The sequence below is a fragment of the Zonotrichia leucophrys genome, chromosome 9 (genome assembly GCF_028769735.1).
Source record: "Zonotrichia leucophrys gambelii isolate GWCS_2022_RI chromosome 9, RI_Zleu_2.0, whole genome shotgun sequence".
NCBI lineage: Eukaryota > Metazoa > Chordata > Aves > Passeriformes > Passerellidae > Zonotrichia > Zonotrichia leucophrys.
The window spans coordinates 2,566,088-2,582,777 of record NC_088179.1 but is presented as its reverse complement, the minus strand read 5'-3'; the positions used below and the strand labels follow the sequence as shown (position 1 = coordinate 2,582,777).

Here is a 16,690-nt window from a genome sequence, read left to right as displayed (position 1 = left end):
GCTTGTGTGGAATGTGAGGGGCACTTAGGGCCTGTGTGGGATGTGAGGGGCATTCAGGGCCTGTGTGGGATGTGAGGGGCACTTAGGGCCTGTGTGGGATGTGAGGGGCACATGGGGCCTGTGTGGGATGTGAGGGGCACTTAGGGCCTGCTGCCAGCAGGACAGTGGGGACAGAAGGGGAACCCACAAGGGGAAGGGGCACGTGTGTGCCATGGAAAAGAGAAGACAGAGCAGGAAATGGCTACAGGCCCTTTTGGAGGGCTTGGGCTGGCCAGCCTCGCAGAGCTGCCATGGCACCCCAAGAGGGAATGGCTGCCCTGCATGAGATAAGGGCTGAAGGGAGAAAATAGGGCAGCAAAATGGAGCTGCTTGAATGAGGGGTAATTTCACAGGCTGACATATTGTTTTTACCCAGTTTTGCTATTTTTCAGTCTAGGATGGTGATGGGAGGAGCTAGAGCTGAGCTGTAGGGTTCCCTGAGCCTCCCATCCGCAGCAGAAAGCCCCAGGATCCCATTCAGCTCTGTCCTTCCTAAGCAAAGCACCTGCATGCTAGGCTTTCTAAATACCTTTTCTTTTCCCCAGTGAAGTAACTTGGATTTTTTTAATGTTTACTCACTTCCTAATTTGCAAGGATTAATTAATGCACAATGGCTCTCTCAGTCATGGCTGTGAATTAGCGAATCATTAGTGTGCCAAGAGCCCTCTCACATGTTGTATTTAATCCCTGCTTCTAAGAGCTTAGGAAAATCATGCTCTCTCTGCTCAGGGATTTCTCTGCAGTGTGCAGGGCTGGTGATTGCACTGAACCCATTTCTGGCCTGGTCTCTTTTCCAATGGTCATTTGTAGAGCAGTAGTGTCTATCCTCCAGGAGCTGATATTGAATCCCTTTAACAGTGCTTTCCTTTAACTCCTCCTCCTCTCTCCTCAGTACCCTGATTATTATGTTTAAACTCCAATGGTTTTAGCCTAAGTATGGGTTCACAATTTGAACTCAGATATACACACCCTTTCCATGCTGGCTTTGAGATCAACTATTCCCAGCTCACAAGTGGGATATATGAACTGCCAAAATTTTGCTGACCACATATTGTGAGTCGAGGTCCCATCACTTACCCAGGCACCACAACCCCTCCTGCTTCAGGTCCAGTGCTGCTGCATCTCTTCCATCTTCCTGCAACAGCAAGTAAATATTTGAGGTAGATATAAATAATATTAGGAGGTAAATACATATAATATATTTAATATATTATATAATATAATAAATAGTAGGGATAAATGTTATAAAATTAGGAATAACTATAATAAATATTAAGAAATAAATATAATAAACATTAGGAGGTAGATATAAATAAATGCTAGATATAAACAAATGCTATGCGTGCACACTTGTTTTTACCCCCATGTCCTGTCCCCTGGGGAGCTGAGCGTGGCAGGATTGGCTGGGGCAGCCCCGTGTGGCACCAGCTTGGTGCCAGGCTGGACCTGGAGCCCCTGGTCCCTGTCCATGGAAGTGTCCTGTGACCCAGCCTGTCCCACTGCCCAGTGCCAGCCCCTCTGCTCCCCTGCTGTCGGATGCTGGGGTGGCTGCAGGTGTGCACAGATGCATTTTTCCATGTCTGAGCTGTAGCCCAGAGCTGATGGAGACCCCCCAAGAGGCCAGAGGCAGCTGTGCTCACCCACATCAGAGGTTCAGCAGCCAGGGAACTGTGATGTGTGGAGCCCAACCCAAACCTCCCCAGCAGAAGTGCAGCAGAGGGATGTGCAGCCAGGTTATCAAGAAGGAGCTGAAGATAGAAGCTGTTATGGACATTTTGGGAAGCAGGTCCCACGTGGCTGCATGCCGGTGCTGCATCAGACCTCCTGGGGCAAGGTTTGTAAGAAATTCATGACTTGTTCCATTAGAAATGTATCTTCTGCTTTAAATGTATTATAATGGGCAATATCAACTCGATCTGTGCTGGGAGAGGTGTGGGCTTTTCTCCATTCAGGCTAATTTGCATTTGTCACAGTGCCAGTAATAGATGAGTATTACACACAGGGACAGGAAACCATCTGGAGTCCTTCCATGCCATGCTGGGGAGTGCAGAAAACCTGCAGGCTGTAAATCAGCAGCACCTGATGCATCAGGACAATCAGAGCACATCCAAGGCACGAGTTCCAACCCCACCCTGAGGCCCTGAGGGTCACGGCATGGAAAAGAAGTCTTGTGACACTGCAGAGGGTGTAAAGGGTCTGCAAAAGGACAGGGCAGAGGGCGGTAAAAATGGTGAAAAAACCAGTCAATAAAAATAACAAATTAATAAATACCAATGGATAAATTTAAATAGTAATTACAAAGGCAGTTAACTACTAATAAAGAATAAAGGAATAGGTTGCACCTTGAGTTCTGCATGCTGGTTTGGGCCCCTCACTTTAGAAAGGACATTGAAGTGCTGGAGCATGTCCAGAGAAGGGCACCAAGGTTTAGAACCCTTGTGTGATGAGGAGTGGCTGAGGGAGCTGGGGCTGTTCAGTCTCCAGGGGCTCAGGAGGGACCTCCTTGCTCTGTACAAGCCCCTGGCAGGAGGCTGTAGTGACATGGGGCCTGCCTCCTCTGCCATGTCTGCACTGAGAGGGCCAGAGGAAATGACTTTAAGCTGAAGCACGAGAATCAAATGAAATATTAAAAGATATTTTTCCCTGTTCAGGGGGTCAGGCATCAGAACAGGTTGCCAGGGAGGTGGTGGAGTCCCCACCCTGGAGGTGCTCAACAGACACCTACATCTGGGTGATGTGGTTTAGTGGCTTAGGGGTACAGTGGCAGTGCACCATGGTTGAACCGGGTGATCTGAAAGGTCTCTTCCAGCCCTGCTGGCTCTGTGACTCCAATAATAAGGAAAAGCGCCGTGAACAATAAAACGAGGAAATAACGAAAGGCGCGGCGAGCTCGGCAGCGCCCTGGGTCCTCCGCGGCGGCAGGGGGCGCTGTGGCGCTGCGGCGCGGGCGGAAGCGCGGGCGGGAGGGCCGGGCCGGTGCGACGCCGTGAGCGCGGGGCGGGGGGGACGGGCCGGGCGAGCCGGGGCCGCGCCGCCTCTGCCGCAGCCGCAGCGCCGGAGCCGAGAGCCGCCAGCGGGCGGGCGGGGCCCGCCGGACGCACAGGTACTGGGGCGGCCGGGGCTGCGAGGGGTGAGGGCATTGTCCGGCGCGGGGCCGGGCCGTGCCCTACGGGCCGCGGGTAGCGCGGCCCGGCCGGTGCCCGCCGCGCTTCGGGCCCGTTTGTCCGCTGGGCGCTGGGAGGGACCGGCCGAGTCCCGCCGGCCTGGGCGGAGGGCAGCTCCGGGGATAGCAGCCGCTGCTCCGGGGGTGCCGCGCGGAGCGAAAGGGCACGGCCGGGGCTGCGCTTCCCGTGCGGCAGCGCCCCGGTCCCCGAGCCGCTCCAACGTCGAGCCGGGGAACGATCAACGTAAAGCCGCGCACGGCCCGGCCCGGAGCGAACCGCAGCGCCCGCGCCGCTGCCGAGCAGGGCGGAGGGGCAGCGGCTGTCCCGTCCCAGCGGCGGCGGGCCGGGGGCGCTGCCCGCGACCACCGCTCTTTGTTCGGCCCCGGGAACACGCTCGGGGCGGCCGGAGGTGCGGGGCCGGCACTGCCTTGCGCGGCCTCTCGGGGTCCGGCCCCGAGGCCTCTTCCTACAATTGTTGTTGCTGGGGTGGCCCCGCTAGGCCTCCGCGGCCGTGGCTGTGCGGGAGGGCTGCCCACAGCCTGCTCTCCCTGCGGACTGACCCGCGGACACCCAGCGCGGCCTCATCGCTGCTCCGTGCCATAAGGAAAGTTTTACCTTTGTTATTTTCCCTGCAAATCCCTGCTATGCTACCGGGACTGAAGCTAGGATGTATCCAGTTTTGGTATTTGAAAAATTTGTTTAAATTCCAATTTCTGGTGAGGGATCATGTAGGTGCCCAGGATTTATTTAAAACCTATATGCTGTCTTGTGGGAATGGTGTGATTTAATTTGCATGATGAGTCAAAGATTAAATTACATGACCTAGGCTCTTCAGTTTCAGTGAGGCAAATAATGCGTGGAAGAACAGTTTCAGTGTAGATCAGAAATGAAATTTGATTAACATCGAAATGTTGTAAAGTTTTGTCTGCGCGTGGGTTATTTTTAAAACTTACCTGTCAAAAACTCTTAATTTAAGATCCTTAGCAGTGTGGTTTATCAGGAAGTGTGCCTTCCTTTATAACACCTAGAGCTCGTGCAGGCAGAGGAAATTTAACATCCTGAGCTTGCACCTTGGTATCACAGCTTTTAAATAATAGATTTTTACTATTTAAAACACTGTGTACCTTTACTTAATAGCTATTACTTAATACCTGTTGATGTGGCACATGCCTTTAACTGCAGAAGGAAAAAAAGGCCACAAAATATTTTGTGAAGTAGGATAAGCATGGTACCTATTCTGGGCTCAGGAGTAAGTTGATTTTTTGTTATTTTCAGTTGTCCTGTAGAAATTGGCAGCTAAGGTGACCTGATAGGTTTCTGCCTGCTGTAAGAATATTGTATTTCACAGTTTTAGCTTCATGGTTTTCATGTGGTGTGAGAAACTATTGGGTCAGCCAGCTAGGATGCCTTTGGCTTAAATTTATTTATATTTGATGTGGATCTCATCAGTAGTGTAACATTGCTGTTGTTGGGGCTTTCCTTGGTCAGGCAGAGGCACCTTGGGACAGGAGAGGTTGTGCCTGGTGGTGTTGGGAACAAGCAGGACAGTGTTAGAATGTGAGTTTGTACATATGGACTATGCTGCTGAGCTTTTCTGAATGCTGACAGCATTGATTTTTCTTTTTCTCTTAAGTTTAATGACATTCTCTTCTTTATGGTCATACAAAGTTGTGAAATTTTGATGTGTTCTGTGTGCATTGAGTGCACAGCTGTGTAAAACAGAATTTATATTTGTAAAAATAGATGTGTTTACAAATAAAAGCAGCAGTTGAGTAATACTTTGTGACAGTATGTCTTTGAGAGATAATTACACTCTTTGGGTATTATCAAGCCCAGACAAATGTATATTCCCAGTGGGGTGTGATAATATTAAAACTGCACCTCTTGGAATTCCTTGATTGGCTTATTCAGGAGGGAATGGTATCTATTTTGCATTCTGTCCTGTAGCTCTTATTAATTAATGGCTGATAGTTAAATGAGACTTGACTCTTGCCCTGTATGTGCTGCACTTCCCAAGGTTTTTTATGGCATTTTGGTGAATATAAGAATTACTGGCCAATGTCTTCCCTTCTGAATCATTTCTTTGTTCAGTTTTTGCAAATTTTTTTACATGAATTGTTTGCAGCCTGTTTTTTTTTTTTGTGTAAAATATTTCTGAAAGCTGATAATCTCTGTATGTGCTTTAGAGGCTTTAGACACTTGCTAAAATAATGATTTTTTTGGTGGAGTTTCAGAAAGCTGTACTAGCTGGTGCTGCTTTGAAGCAGGGGGCAGGAAGAAGCCTGGTGGCCTTTTTTGAATTCCCTTCTGGCCCTGCTTTTCTGTACTTGTGACACTGTGTAATATGGTTTAATTACAAGAGCAGCTATTAAAGTATGATTATCTTAGTCTAATTGGAGGCATCTTGCAGTTACCTATCAAAAATAAGATTTGACTCATCTGCTCCTTCAAAATTAATAGTTCCACAACACCCTGCAGCTATTTATGTAAATAATGTGCCAAGCAAAAATGTGAGTTGAATATTTTTCAAATATTCCCATTTCTGCATTGTACAGTTGATATTTTATGTGTTTAATTCTCTCTCTGGCCGTGTTTTCTGTCCATACCATGCTTCTGGCACCACGAGGTGCAGAGGTGTGAGCCAAAGGGAAGCTGAATGTCTGCAGTGAGAAGGTGAAACTTTATGCTGAAATCCCTCCCCACCCCCAAGTGCAAACACAAAGGTTAAATTAGAAGATGAGGCTGTCTTGAATTATTTTAAAGGACTTGAGCTGGGCTGTTAAATGCATGATCAGGAGTACCAAAGGCTTCCACTGGTGTCATGTGAGTTTGGGCTTTCTTTAGCCTGAGCAGAGTTATGTGCTTTCCTTATTGCACCTTGTGATAAAATAACACATTCATTTGGCCCTGTTTAAATACTCCTCATAAAGGCTTGAATTCAGGATTGATCCAAACTGGAAGCAGCCAAAATTCTGTGTGTTTACAGGAATAAATGTGGTTGTTCCTCAACAGCCTTCGTGGCCTCCTTTTTTCAGACAGTGTTAATTTAGGAAGTAAATGGCTTAGGTTTAAATAAACAACTGCAATTTGCTTTCTAACTCCCTTGGTCTGAGCATTCCAGCTATGCTTGGTATAATCAAAAGACACTACAAAAAGTTCCTGACTGTTGACTTCAAATTTGCTAAAAAGAAGCAAATATTAAGCCTATCCGCAAGGACATAAAATTCTGGGGGATATTACTGAATGTTGTAGCTAATCTTTCTGTTTATTGAAATTCTGCTACTTGTAGTTAAATTCCAAGTTCCTTTCTAAAGATCAATTTCCTCTGTAATCCTTCCCTCCCCTTCAAACACTCAGAGAATTCTTCACCAGAAAGTTAAATATAGCAAGACAGTTCAAAAACTGGCGACTTATAATTAGTAGAGGACTGTAGTATTAGTGTAAGATGTTTTTCTAAGTTCACAAACATCTTTGGATGAAGATACTTAGGAGTTACTACATAGATGTTTAAAACATTGAATATTTTAAAACATTCAGGTATACTGCCAAGTGTGGGAAATGGCTGCATCAGTGAAAAATTACTCTGTGCTGCTTTTGATCCTTGCCCTGTTGTGTATTTTTTTAGTCAGTCTTTATTGATAACAAATTGTTTTTTCTTACTAAGAGAATGTAACAAATTGTTTTAACTGCAAACCCTGCAAGATTTGAAACATGAGGCTTAAAAATAGCTAAGATAGAACTTGGCTATAAATTAAAGAGAATTAATTTGTCAGCTTTTCAGGGAGTTGAATGTATGTGACTGTGAGAACAGTACTTATGTTCAGTCACTCATGTGTGAAATGCCTTATCTCCTTTGAAGTTTATCTGTGTTAAAACACAGAATGAAAAAATGGAGAAGCATTTCCAGAAATGTGCAATGTGAATGTGTGATCTTTTTCTGGCTGCTAAAGCTGCCCAGACAAACAGCTTGACATCTGAAGAAACACCTTTCTGAGAAGTTTTCATTGTTTTATTTACTGATTTTGGAGTGAAGCATGGCAGTGCATAGATTTGGGGAAGGTCCCTCTCACACCCCAGCTGGCTCTTGCACCAGTGTTGCTTTGAGTGTGCAACTTTCTGTCATTTTCTCTTTGCTTTCCTGGCCAGGTGCACCTGGGAAGCTCCTCCTGGATGGATTTATTTTTCCAAATATTCATTCAGAGCCACAGCAGCTTCTCAGCTCATCTGCTGAGGAGCTTGCTGTGAGAAAAAGTCTGTAGAGTTCTGAGTGACACCCAGTATGGAGTGGTGGATGTGTGTGCTGATCACACCCATGCAGAGCATCCTGCACTGGAGCTCTGAGATCTCCCCCTGCCTAAGCAGTTTCAGCAGGTTTTGCTACACTTACAAAAATGATGTAAAAGTTATTGGTCATTTTATTTTATTTTTGGCTGTTACATGTGAAGTTACTGCTCTGGCAAATGATCTCATTTTAATTTTTTTTATGTATTGCAATAATTTATAAAATTAACCACTATATTAACAGCCACATAACATTATGACTTTATTGTACAGACAAAGAATAAGCACAAGTAAAGTCTGTTCACAGAGGCACAAAATTTTAGCCAAGAAAATGTGGGGGGTTTTATTGTAAAAGAGGCCTTAGGGATGCCTGAGAAGTCTCTCCCACATGGTTTATGAATGCCTGGCTCTTCTAACCTGTCACACCTGCTCTTCAAGTCCCAAGTTTCTTCTGACTGGAGTTTGGTAGTGATGGAGAAACTTCTCAGGAGAATTTAAAGAGATCCCCTTGGAGGAGGTCACTTGAGGCACAATTCCTGATAAAGACTTTGTGTATGCTCGGTACTATATTAGAAAAATGTTAAGAAAGCAAAGTCAATCTCTGAAAAATCAGCAAATATCCCAAACCTTGCTTTGCTTATGCTGATTTGGTACAAAATCCTTCTGTGGTTGTTTCCAGGTTTTTTCAGCTCACTGCACATAACATCCTTTGAATGTACTTGTTTAGTGAATACACCAAATACACTGCAACTGAGGACAGGAGGTTCCAGATCCTTGGGGGTTTTTCTTTGGGTCACAGATACTCATGACAGTACATTTCAGTGTTCTTCAGCAGCATGATGCTTTTCCCCCCTTTTTCCAGGGAATGATGCTTAAGCAGAGAATTTCCTCCTCTCTTTGGGTGTGTGACATTTGTTGTGCATGTTGTCTGCTGGAGCACTTGAGGAACACACACTTAAACTTTTTTTTCCAGTGACACCCATAAAGTTGTCTAAACATAGATATCTGGTTATATTTTAGGTACTCCAAAGCACCTGCCCTAGAGGTTTGTGATTTTCTGAAAGGGCAGTTGGAGACCCAGCTGTTGATATTGGTTGTTAGCCTTGGAATCTCATGCAGAAGAGGATGAACACTCAGGCTGTGACCATGTTATAGGCACCTGGGTTCTGTGTTGCCTCAGGAGAAAGGAAGATTTGGGATCAAATTCTGCTGCCTGAGTCTTATCCAAGACACTGGTTTTGCTGCCCTCTGCCTTGTTACCTCCTTTCCAGCTTTAAAAAAGGAAAAGTTCCTATGGAAGTTTTAATTTTATAGTCTAGTATAGTTTATCAGTGGAATGAGTGAAGGTTTCAGTAATCAAGAGAATTGGAAAACCTTAAACCAAGTGTTGGCTGTTGGATTTGAGGGTTCAAATATGAACCTTAGAAGTTCAGCTTGTCTTAAAATATGTCTGAAAGCAAACACAAGCTGCAGTCACCAGGGTAAATAGTCTTTTTCCATGCATCACAGAGGTAATGATTGACAGCCAAGACAGCTTCTTGAGAGCAGAATATGTTGGCTAAACAAGTGCTGTTCTGGAGGTGATTATTTAGATTTGTAATCTCTAAGAAAAGCAGTAGATTGACTCATCAGAATTGACTAACATAGTTCCGTTTTATGTCTGTAATTGACGTTGAGCAATATCCAAACTCTGCTGCCTCTGTAATAGGGTGGAGCTGGAGTAAACAGTTTTTCTCTGAGGAGCTGCCTCCGTTCATGGAGCATTTTGGGCAGAGTCCTGGCATAGCTGTGCTCTCTGACTGCTGTTCCCTTAACTCCTGTTATGGTGATGGGTTTGACATCATTACATCCAAAAGAACCTCTTCGTTACACGGTTATGGAATATTTTCCCAAAAAGTCACAAAAACTTCAGGGCATTTGTGCGTGCTGACAAACTTAGGAATGTAAAGTAAAACTTAAAACTAAAATTTAAGTTTTAAATTCTGACAGTTTTCTTCATTCTTTTAACCTGGAAAAACAAAACAAACTTCAAGTCCCCAGCTTCTTAATTTGTGATTCTAATTATTACTACCTGCCTGTATATAGATCATTTTTTTCTGTCACAAAGAGAAATAAACTAAATAAACTCTGTTTAGTGAGTTTTCCCTCTTACTTGGGGACTTATGTGTGTGTGTAGATATGTAAAAGTAAAAAAAAATGTTAGTAGCCATTTGGAGCTGGATTTATAGTTTACATCCAGCAAAGATTAATTAGATTTTTGCTTTGAGGCTTTTTGCCTCCCTTAGGAATTGTACTGGGTAGGGTCTCAGAGTTGTTGGAGTCTGAATAATTCTGCTCTCCCTTTAGCAATGGCAGTCACTCCTCCTGTTGATGCAGGTTGAAGATTTAACACTATTAAATCTAGGAAGAAATGTCAGATCTGTGTTTCAGAAGTAGCTTCAGTGAACAAGGAGAATGATTGTTGGCCAGAAATACAGATGCTTTTCTCTTGAAATAGGCTGTTTTTAGCTTTCAGAATTACTAGCAAGCATTGAAAAATGTTAGTAAGCACAACAGAAGTTTTTATACCTTGTCTTGTATTCATTGTGGTACTCTGACTTTCAGTGCTGTGGATTGATGCCTGTGAGATTTAGACCAAAACTCAGACAATCCAGACTTTGAGCAAGTCCTTTAATTAGATAACCAAGCTAAACTAATTTCAAAATGACTGTGAAGGGAAAATGAAAATCTATATTTTAGGAGCTAAAAGGGATAGTTTGAAAATCCAAAAGTTACAGGGTCTCTCACATTGTTTATTTAAATCTTCTTTGACTTAGTAGCAAAGAGTTATTTTAATAGATTTCAGTACATCTGAATTCTGTGAAATCCCCTCATTTACTTTTGTTTCTAATGGATGGTTGGTCAGATTCCAAAATTGTCGCTGCATGCCTTTTATTTTTGTAATTTCTGAGGAATGTACAGGTTGCATTACAGTTTATGGGCTGCATCACAAGCAGTGAGGGCAGCAGGGCGAGGGAGGGAATTTTGATTTCTTGACCATTTCATCATTTGATTTAAGAGCTCTTGTTTGATTGAAGCCTCTTAGTGATATAGAAAGTGATGATATTGTACTGTTGTAAGTAATTTAAGTAATTTTTGTAATCCCTGATTAAATAAAATTATGTTAAGCTGGTGCACCAGTTAATAATTTCAGGGGTTGGGGGTTTTTGTTTTGTTTTTCCACATACCCTAAGGATACTGACATAGCTGGAATAAGTAAAATTGCACAGTGTTAGGAGTATAGGTATCAGCTAATCTGCAAGTTGTTCCACCCAAGCTTGGTGTCAGCCCTTTGGGAGAATTACTGTCCTGCAGAATGTTTTTTCAGTCATTTCAGGTACAATATGTGGTCATTCTTTGGGTAAACTTGTAGAGATGGAAACTTCTTATCAAGTGTTGAAGTTTCTCTTGGTAGCATTGCACAGTAATTGCATTAAGAGGAAAATTGGGAGTTCTTGTTTTAGTATTGTGAAACAATTTGGTAGTTCCCTTTTCCAGTCCAGCTCTTCTAAGCAGATAAATTAAGGGAACTGTCCCTCAGAGGTGCTTCCCACCATGTTAGCTGATCTAATTTTAGTCCCATCTTGTAGCAAACCTTGTTTTTCAGTGCTGGCTGCAGCCAGGTAGCTCTCAGCCAGTTTTCCACCTGTGGGCCTGTCCGTGTGTCAGGGAGTGCTGATTCCTGTATGGACAGACCAACAGTGTCTGTTTGTCACACCTGTGAGCCCTCAGGGCTCCTCTGCCTTGCAGACCCCTGTCTGCAGCAGCCACTGTGAGTTGTTTGAAGTCCAACCAGTTGGGAAGTCTCACTTTTGGAAGGGTGTCTTTCCTTTCTGCTGTGTGATTCCCTCCAGCCTCCTTTTTCTTTAAATCTTTTTGAAACTTTTGGTCACAGCAAACAGGAACTGTAAGGTACTACCTTGGGAGTTTTGGCTGCAATAAATTTAGATGTTCAACTTTTTATGAAGACTTTTAACCATTTTCTTGTAGTTGTTACTCTCATGGAAGCAGAGGTTTGCTTAGCGTGATGTGGTCTACATGGAAAGAGAACTCAAGTGTCCCCAAAAAGAGACAGACAGATGAAAAGTAGTGTGTATCAGCACAGACCTCTGACACATTGTTTATCTTGTGTTTTCTTTGATATATAATAACTTTGAGTAGCTGACACTCTCAGGTGGTGTCAGGAGAGAAAAGGATTTTGACCTGTGTTTCTCAGGAATGGCTGACTGAAGTATCCTGCTGTAACACAGATCTTTGGACTGGTGTCTTGTGAGTCATCAGAAGGACTCTTAATTAGGTTGCTATGGCAGGAGCTCGAGCACATTTTGGGAGCAATCTAGATCATTCCCCCTTTTTGATTCCTGTGCTGCAAAGCATTTCATTACATGAAGTGGAGTTCATGGGTTAGCTGAAATTCTTCTCCCTCTGCCTCAAAATCTATAAAAGTGAAATACAATGGCATGGTGTTGAATGTTGTGACTCTCACCTCATCTCTTCTGAAGGTTTGTGACTCTGATAACTCTTAATCCTGGGATGCATCACCTCTGCCATTAAACACGCCTCTCTGTGCTCTGTGTTGCCCCAGAGGAGCACACCTATCTTGGCACTTGAGATGTGGTGTGGTTCATGTATCAGAATTGAATTCCATTAGTGACTTTGTAGATTTGGACCAAACATTTAAACTGGCAGAAGAAAGAGAGGTCATTTAGGGGAACTGTGCAAAGTACACTTTCCTACAGCCTCTTAAGGTATATTGTGATGTTGAAATTATTTATGTGAAATTTCTGTACTGTAATGGCTGCTTCTTTTCTTGGGAGAACAAAGTGAATTCTACTTTAAGGTCTAGTTTTTTTACTTGGCACAAAATCTGGTCACTTATTCAGTAATGGTTTGTTGTTTAGTTTTAAATGGAGATAATTTTATAATAGAATCATTGAATTATTTGGATTGGGAAAGGACCTTAAAGACTGTCCAGCATGAGCAGGGACAGCTTCCACCAGACCAGGTTGCTCAGAGCCCCATCTATCCCAGCCTTGGACACTTCAGGGATGGGGCATCCACAGCTTCTCTGGACACCCTGTGCCAGGGCCTCTCCACCCTCACAGGGAAAATTGATTCCTGATATCTAATCCAACCCTGGCTGCTCTCAGTTTGAAGCCATTCCCCCTTGTCTGAAGCCCCTTTGAGGTGTCCCCAGAGCCTTCTCTTCTCCAGGCTGCACAACCCCATCTCTCCTCCTGTGTCCATTGCAGAGGTGCTGCAGCCCTCTGATCACCATTTCATCTCCTCTGGCTCACTCTCCATGTTCCTCATGTGCTGGGGGCCCAGGGCTGGGTGCAGCCCTGCAGCTGGGTCTCAGCAGGGTGGGCACAGGGCAGAATCCCTGCCCTTGCCCTGCTGGCCGTGCTGCTTGTGATGCAGTGTTGGGAGTTTGGCTGGCTAAAGACTGGAAAAGTACAAAGCCGTGGCTAATTCCAACTCCTGCACCTGCATAGATAGTGTGTCCTTGGGCCTAGCTGTAGTAGGATAACAAATAGTGAAAGAGACATGAGAAAAGAGAGTGTAACCCCTAAGGAATGAGGAAGAGTTAATGCTATAGTTTAACCAATAGATTGCTTAGCTCACAGAATATTCATAAGCTTATTATTTGCTGTATAAGTGTTTGATACTTTCTTCAATAAACTGGACCTGAAGGACCTGAGGGACCGAAACTGGACCGGACCTGAGGGGCCTGTGATGAACCAACTGGTGTCCTGGTCCCCTTCCTTTGACAATGCAGCCCAGGACATGGGGGGCTCTCTGGGCTGCCATGTCGCTGCCATGTCACTGCCATGTCACCTTGAGCTTCTCACCAGTCACCACCCCCAAGTCCTTCTGGGCAGGGCTGCTCTCAGTCCATTCTGTGCCCACACTGTGTCTGTGCTCAGGATTCCCTGTCCCTGCACTTGCTGTGCTCATTGAGCTCTGTAAGGACTGCATGAGCCCACGTCACCCTGTGGGTGGTGTCCCTTCCCTGCAGCCTGCTGTGACCACCACCTTTGCTCAGCCCCACACATCTGAACCACTCCTTGTGGGGCATAATGCATTATCAAAGTGTTGTCTCTCTCCTGAACCCTGGATATCAGGCTGCATTTTGGCCAGCTGCTTCTCATGAGTTCATTTCTCACTCTTCATGTCTTGGTAGCAATGAAACTGATGTGTGCCTGGATATCACAGATGTGTTGTGGCCTGTAATGCATTGATTTTTTTTTTCTCTTTTGTCTTTCAAGTGATGCTCATGAAATTAATTTTTGAGTTATTTGGGGAAAAATATCTCCTGGTTATCCTCTAATTTTGCTGCTCTTTGTGATGTGTTCCCTTTTGCCACATTGTCCTTGGTACAGCACACCTGAGAGGAAGCAGGAATTCTGTCTGAGGATGAGTTCTGTACTGAAAGGCACCTCCACACAGCTAACTTGGGAAAATTGGACACTTGATTGATGGTGTACTGATTCTGGCTGGCAGTGTGAAGGAAGGAGCACTCTTTATAAAATACTTAACCAGTAAAGCCCTGGCACAGTTGCAGTTATCATGGTCAGAGGTTGTGGTTTTTACTAATCTAAGCTGTATCTGCACTGCTAGGATTTGCTAGCAGAGCTGTGTCAGGAAACCCTTTGTACTGTCATCAAAACTGTCTTTTAAGTGCCAGGGACCATGGCAAAAAAAAAAAAAATAGTGTGACGGAAAGCAGATTTGTCAGATGGATAATGATGTGTGGATCAGCACAGACACTGCCTGTGCTTCAGCTCCCAGTAGTAGGTGAGAGATAATTGAAGAGAAAAAGCCCTGGACAACTCTTTTCCTTTACTGAATGAGGATGTGATGAACTAGAGGGAAAAGATTGCCAGTAATGGTGGTGTCATGATTCTCAGTTGTTTATTGATTGCCCTCTCCTGCTTTCTCTGTGTCAGTACATAACTCCCATAGGTTATTTGTCAGGAACTCCCTTTTGTAGAGGAGATATGGATCACTGCATCATGCACCAAATTGTCTTGGTTTTGTGTAGTGAGAATCAGCTCAGATTCACAAGAATTGATCTCCCAGTGATTTACATTTTAATCTTTGTGTCACTCTACTGAGTTGAGGTGACAGTGGCAGAGCTGAGGAGTCAGCTGTGGTCTCAGCCACCCCTGTGGACTGTGAGCAGCTCTTTGCAGAGCAGCTTTCTGTGCCTGGGTTTCAGTTTCAGCCCTGCCTCTGCCCAGCTGAAGCACAGCAGTGAGCCCAGGTAGATAAGCTCTGTTTGATTGCCTGGCATCCCAGCTGGTTTGTTCTTGTGGAGCTGAGGTGAGCTCCACAGTTGTATAACGTAAAGATTCTTTCATTGTGAGCTCCTAAATGGATTCTTTTGGAAGGGAAACCTTCTCAGACAGAGTTTGGTAAAGCTGGAGTTCATTCCATGCTGCCTGTGGCAGGGGCCAGTAGTAATCACTGTGAGAAGAGGGATTCTCCTTGGTGTGTTTTCCCAGTTCCTGTGTCAGTGTGTTTAGGATGTTCCTGAGCTCTGTCACAGTCACTGGTTTACTGCTCATAATGTTAGTGCTTTAATATCGTTGTTCTTTAAGTGATCTTATTTTGTTTAAAATGTGTTCATCTTAAGGTACATTAGATGAAGAGCTATGTTGTGTTAAATTTTAAAAAACTTGGATCGAGCGTTAGAAGTTACTAGCAGGCCACAGAATATGGTCTCCAAAGAAAGTAAAGAAACCATGGGAAAAATATTGTGGAATTTCTTTAAAGTTACTTTTAAAAGTGATGCATGTCTTATTGAAATTGTATTTGGGTAAATACTTGATTAATTATGATTTTTTCCCCCCCTAGATTTGTTATTTCTACAACTTTCTGGTAGGTGGGTGTAGTCAGGTGGGGTTGGTCTCTTCCTTCAGGCAGCACTGACAGAACCAGTGGACACAGTTTGAAGCTGTGTCAGGGGAAATACAGGTTGGATATTAGCAAAAAGGTTTTCATGGAAAGGGTGATAAAGTTGTGGAATGGTTGCCTGGGAGGTGGTGCAGTCCCCATCCCTGGGTGTGTTTAACAAAGCCTGGATGTGGCACTGGGTGCCAGGTGAGGTGTTGGGGCTGGGTTGGACTCCCTGATCTTGAAGGTCTCTTCCAACCCAGTGAATTTGTGCTGGTAAAGAATGGCTTTAGTGAGTGTAGGTTTTAGTTTGAGAGAATATCCTCTAAAGAAAACTGTGCCTTAGAGGATGGTGGCTGGAGCCTCCCCAGACCTTGCAGTTTCATTGTTCTCAGTTTCTGTTCAGAAGGCGCTGAAGTGCACGAGCACCTCCCTTGTGCTGGTACTTGGGATTCTCACCCCACTTCCCTGTGTCACCAACTCGTGCATAAAGTGATGTTTTCCCCCAGCCTGTTGCCCCAGTGCTGAGGCTGTGTGTGGTGCTGGTTTCCTGTCCTTCACCTGGGACTTTCTCACACTCAGCTGAGTTCTTGGAACGTGTGAGCTCCAGGCCATATTTCACGATGTGAAATAAATCAGAAATTAAACTGCAGTGTCCTTCTGCCTCCACTTTTGCCACTGCCTCAGTCTCAGAATTGACCCTTAGATGTATATCAGAAAATCTGGTACAAAGAGAACCTCTGGAAAGGAATGGGAATAATAAAGCAAAGGACTAGAAATAGTTACAAAGGAGATTCTTGCTTTGCATTTTTGCTTCCAAGGGTGGGTAGAATGGCACGTACAGAATTGCAGCATTTTTTGTCATGTAACAAATATTCTGGGGTTTGTGATGATGCAGTATGGGCAACTGAGCCAACAGGGGATTGACTGGATACCAGGTTAGGAGAAAATTGTTTCAGCTTCTGCCCGGGCAGAAGTGGGCAGAATATTGTCTGACAGCTTTCCTTGAAGCTCCAGGTAAGTTATTTGGTTTTTTTGTGCCCAGTGTGCTGGAGATAGTAGTTGTTTTTTGTGATGAAGTGTAGGATTATTATTGTTTTTATTAATTTTTCAATATACTTCCCAAGGAATGGGTGAGGCATTCACATGCCTGTCTGTATACCATATTGCAATATAGCAGTGAGGTTTGTGGGGGAATGGATGGGTGGGGTGACTCTAAACTGCACACCAGGGAAAGAAGCTGAGTCATAGGATTTCCTTCTGCATGG

General features: G+C 44.4%; 1 protein-coding gene across 1 annotated transcript in view; it reads left to right on the top strand.

Moving 5' to 3' along the window:
• The first annotated feature begins 3,040 nt into the window (after positions 1-3,040).
• CAB39 (calcium binding protein 39) overlaps positions 3,041-16,690 on the top strand; it is a 40,800-nt gene continuing 27,150 nt past the window's right edge. The window contains exon 1 of the mRNA XM_064721043.1: positions 3,041-3,142. The gene's annotated coding sequence lies outside the window, so the exon portion shown is untranslated. The remainder of the gene's footprint in view (positions 3,143-16,690) is intronic.